Raw genomic sequence first — 5577 nt, forward strand, 5'->3', positions numbered from 1 at the left:
CAGTTTTGTATTGTATCAACGTATGCCCTGACTGCTCTTGATTTTACTGGGATGCCTCCTTCCTCTAACAATTTACTTAACACTCTTTCGGTTTGTTTTTTACTAATTTCTGATCCCATATTTCTACTATAATACAACCCAACAAGATGACGCCAAACAAAACCGAGACAGAATGAAATAAAATTGGAACAACAAAAAATCATTATAGCCTTTCTATCCTCCTGAAATGTGCATCCGTCCTTTCTCCCTATCTGTTCCTCAGACGTAAATAGTTTTTCCTCAGATGTGAGCGGTTTTTCTTCCGTCTCACTCATCTCCAGGGACAGGCAACTTAAAACAAAAGTGAAGCAAAACAAAAGAAGAATCTTAAAATGGCTACCCATCCTCTCACCCTGCCCTCAGGGGCGAGCAGTTTACCTTATCACTTACCCTCAGTGGTTCCCCGTGCGGCCCACCAAATGCCGCAGTCTGGCTGGACACAATTCAGGAGCCACTTGTCCAAAGAAACGAACTTTATTTTTAGAACCACACACGCCAAACAAAACAGCTCCTCAGGAAAAACCTTCAGAGCCCAACTGCCACCACCGGCTTCCCACAAGCCTGTCCACCTCCCGCACTCCTCCTGCTCTTGAGGCCGATTGGCTGGGTCGCATGGGCGGAGCCAAAAAAGTCCCCCAATGAGCAGCTCCGTAGTCTGAAAGGGCGGGGAAACAGCCCAATGAGCATCACCGCAGAGGAGCCAATCAGCTAGAAGTTGCTGGGGCTGCTGTGAGCCAATCATCAGCTGGCAGTCTGAAAGTTTGCTGGGGCCCCTTTGGCTGTGGCTCTCAATAGTGAAGTGTAGTATGTGAACTTGGTTGGATCTTCTTTGAGAAAGAAAAACAGCTATATCAGGCTGGGGATGTGGCTCAAGCGGTAGCTCACTCGCCTGGCATGCGTGTGGCCCGGGTTTAATCCTCAGCACCACATACAAACAAAGATTTTGTGTCCGCCGAAAAAAACTAAAAAAATAAATATTAAAAAATTCTAAAAAGAAAAAAAAGAAAAACAGCTATAAAAGACATTTGGAGCATGAGTGGGAAAATTTAAATATGAATCAAATTAGGGAATTATTGTTAATTAACTGGCTCACATTTGATGATATTGTACTTTTTATAATGTTCTTATTTTTAGGTGATGCATTTTAAAATATTTGAGGATGAAATATGATATCTGCAACTTACTCAAATAGATCACAAATAAAATTACAATGAGTAAAAGAGAAAACAATAGTGATAAAAGATAGTTATTGACTCACATAAGTGGAGCAAATACAAGTGTTCCTTGTAGTATTCTTTCAATTTTCATGGTGTTTGATAATTTTTTAGTGAAAAAAATTAGGGAAAAGTTTTAAAAGTGAAAAAAGCATAAATTAGTAGAAAATAATAATAAACTTTTTATAATTATGCAATGGAGAAAACATTTAATATATTATTCATTCAGTTAAAGCCTTATAGATTCAGCTACATACAAATTAAAACTTTGGGGCCAGGTGTGGTGACAAGTGCCTGTAATCCCAGTGACTTGAGAGGCTGAGGTAGGAGGAACACAAGTTTGAGGCCAGCTTCAGCAACTCATTGGGGTCCTAAGCAACTTAGTGAGACCCTGTCTCAAAACAAAAATAAAAAGTGCTGGGGATATGGCTCAGTGGTTAAGTACTCCTGGGTTCAATCCCTAGTACTAAAAAAAAAAAATTAAAACCTTTGAATCCCAAGTAAGTACCATTAAAAATTGACATGGATGGCATCATAAAGTGGGAGAAATACATGCAACATTCTTTAAATTTTTATTTATTTATTTATTTTTGCTGCAGTGCTAGGAATTGAACTTGGAGCCTCATGCATGCTAGGCAAGTGTTCTCACCACTGAGTTACATCCCCAGCCCTTCATACAACATTTTTAACAAGAAATTATCTTGTATTTCAATTATTACAACTGAAAAGAAAAAAAAAGATTTATACTCTGATAGAAAAATGCCTAAGAGCATGAATGGATGACTCACAAAAGAAGGAGAAAGATAATGTGAAATACCTCTTGTTAACGGCTTGGTTGTTTCTCAGCCTTCATCAGAGTTGCTTGCTAAACATTCAGCTTCTTCAGTCTGTAGTGATGAGGCCCAGGTATCCATATAATAAAAACTCCCCTAGTGATTTGTAATCACACTTTTCGGGAAACAAGCAGGTGACTAAAAAAAAAAATCCTTTTTTTTGGTCTTAGAAGAAATGTGGGAAAACAGAACCCAGTCTGAATGTCAGGTCTTCACTCCTGACCTGTGTGCTGCCTTAGGCAACCTTAACCATATCAATACATTTTGAGTAATAACTACCTTGAAGGGCTATTATAAGGATTAGACATTGCAAAGTATCTAGTACTGTGGCTGACATATAATTGCTTCCTAAGAAATGGTGGTTATTATTTTCACTGTAATTCATATTCTAACAGCTATGATCTTTTTTTCCAGATGACATGATCTTCTTCTTTGTGCATGTTATAGTACTTTATATATAATTGCCCCAAGCTGGAAACATCCCTGTTCTAGGTTGTATTTTATCCTTCCCCCTCCCCTGAAATATGTTCAAGTTCCAACCCCAGAATGTAAGAATATGACCTCATTTGATAATAGGTTCATTTTAGATGTAAAGTTTTGATAAGGTCATACTAGAATGGGCCCCCAATCTGATTGGTATCCTTATAAGAAGAGGGAAATTTGGAGACAGATATGCACAGATGGAAGATGGATGTAAAGACACACTAGAAAAGATGTGACCACTGAGGCAGAGTGATATATCTACAAATCAACAAAAGTCAAGGATTGCCTGCCAGTACCAGAAGCTAGGAAAAAACAAGAGTACTCTCCTTACAGTTTCCAAAGGATGCATGGCCCTGTCAGCTCCTTGATTTAGGACTTCTTGCCTCCAGAGCTATGAGAAAATAAATTGCTGTTGTTTTAAGCTACTGAAGTTTTGGTATTTTGTTATAGCATCTCCTATGAAACTAATACAAACCCTAATATCCTTCAACAGGTGGATGTAAAACAACTGTAGTATGATCATACAATGAAACGCAGCATGGGTAAGCCTCAAAACATTCTGAGCAAAAGAAGTCACTCTCCAGAAATTATGTCTTGTATAATTCCATTTATGTGATATTCTGTTAAAGGCAAATCTATATGAAGAAAGATAGATCAGTATTTACCAGAGGTTGGGGTTTGTTTGAGTAAAAAGGGGAAGCATGAAGGAAATTTGGGGAGTTATGAAACTACTCTGTATCCTGATTGTGGTAGTAGTTAACCTGAATCTACATGTGTTAAAACTCATTAGACTGTGTGATGAGTTCATTTTATGATATGTTAATTTAGATATTCAAAAAATGGAAATACCCACCCACCCATGCACATGTATATATGTCGCGACCCCTTGCCCGCAAGGAAGACGCAACTCGGGAATCTTCTTTCAACAGTTTATTCAGGCCCTGGATATTTCTTCTTCTCCCTCTCGGATGCCCCTCCCAGCCTTAATAAAGCATCCCAAGCCCCAATGCAAAGCTGCCGCGTGGAGCTTTCTCACAGGGTGGTGAAAAATCATGTGCCAACTTTCCCAGATAAGGAGTTGTTTGTCACAGACCACAGCGGAGCCAGCGTCATCTTGTAATGGCGACCATAGTCTGCAGAAACGGCAGAAGCGGCTCACCACAGTTCCCCCTTTTCTGTTTTCTTAAAACAATACAGGCGAGAGTAGAGGTCCTATCCCACTGTGCAGAAGTGGCTGCATAGTATGACTTAGTCCTAAGGAGGCGCCTTCCCCAGATCTGAAGCCATATCAGCCGACGCCTTTTTTCGTGGGGCGGGGCGTGAACGCGTCTAACCCGCATGCAATAGGACATGCTCTCCTTGAGGTCCTCGTCAAGGATCACTCAAGTGCAGTGCCTTGTCTCGCATCCTGTATCGTGACGATGGTGGACGAAGGGGGATAGCTGAGGCTGAACTGTGGCTGTTTATAATGACAAACAAGTTGACAGCACCCTGAAAGAAAGGCACGAACTTCAAGGCGATAGAAAAGTACTAGTGTGGAAACCCATCTGCGTGCAATGGCAGTAAGACCGGCAGAGTGCAAGGGCTTTCCAACACTAAGAGAATAACAAGGAAAGTCATGTCGATCCCAGTGCAATGTTATAATAACTTGGGGTGTAACGACCATGACAAAGGTTTACTGCTTAAGATGCGCAAGCCAGACTTGAGGCGAGTTGCCATTTTCTAAAGCTGCAAGAGCTTGTATGATCATAGCCTTTTCTTGTGCATGGCGAGTTTTAAGGCGACAGAGAAGCCACAAACAAAGTACAACACTGAAGCAACACATTGCACCAAAAATGCCTACTCCCACCCACTCCTTAAAAAAGGAAAAGGCAGAGGATAGCCAACTGGTGAATTGACCCAAAGTCACTGGTTCGACATGGGTGCTATTCAAAACAGCAATCCGAGTTAGTTGAGACTGGATCAAGTTTTCTGCTTCCATGGACCAGGTTCCGGATAAATATTCCCCAATGATGCGGGAGGCATTTCTGGAATCATAAAATCTGACAGAGGTTATACATAAATGTGCACGTTGGTCAACACAACCCAAATGTACTAGGTCAGACAATTCCTCAACTTGAGCTTGAAGCAGATCTATCCTTTGATTAGCAGCCAGAATCCCAGATAAAATGTGTTGATTAATTCTACTTTGAGATTCAAGTATGGTGGATGTTTGTTGAATAACCTGATTAATAGTGGCAGCAGTTTGTACCTGGCTGGCCATGGCTACTCCAGCTATAACTGCTGCAGCAGCAGACACCGCCACAGCTGTCACTATAGCTGCCGTAATTCCAAAATCTCTACGGGCTCTAATCAGTTCAACAATAGGAAAAGACTCTGGATCTGCAGTAACCGGGATCGGGACAAAAGTTGGAATTTTCATAATCACTGCCGTAGTCCAGGAGCCATTCCAACACGCAGACAAATAACAGGTAATATTAGAACAATTAAGCATCCCCTGTAATGTAACATTAGCCAAAAGAAACAGGAACGGAGATTGGAGACGGACTGCTGCGGAGGGTAATGTAGCATTAGATAATTGTGAATTATTTGCAGAAATTTTAAGCCTCCTACCTCGCTCCGAGTCTTGGGTATTGCCAGAAACATTAAACAGCCAACTTTGGACTCCTAATATTTCCCTGGGGAAACACAAGCGCGGACTAGACTAGCCCAATCTGAGGGAGTCATGCAAAATCTAGTAAGTCCCTCCACCTGAGTGAGAGTGAAAGCGGCATCTATGCCATAAGTGCGGACAGATTCTGCCAAGGTTTTAATTAGCTTAAAGTCTAAAGGCTCATGATATCTTCCCCTATTATTGTCCTGAAATACAGGGTATGCAAGTCCCATATCTGTATTAACTGTCCTCCAAACTTGTGCATGAAAAGATCTCCCGGAACCTTGGCTCCCCCCCACATACGGAGGTGGGGCAATCGGCACCATATCTTCTTCTAGATATTCTACCTCCTCCT

Source organism: Marmota monax, unplaced genomic scaffold (genome assembly GCF_021218885.2).
Source record: "Marmota monax isolate L192 unplaced genomic scaffold, Marmota_monax_Labrador192_F-V1.1 WCK01_AAM20220418_F8-fsc00225, whole genome shotgun sequence".
NCBI lineage: Eukaryota > Metazoa > Chordata > Mammalia > Rodentia > Sciuridae > Marmota > Marmota monax.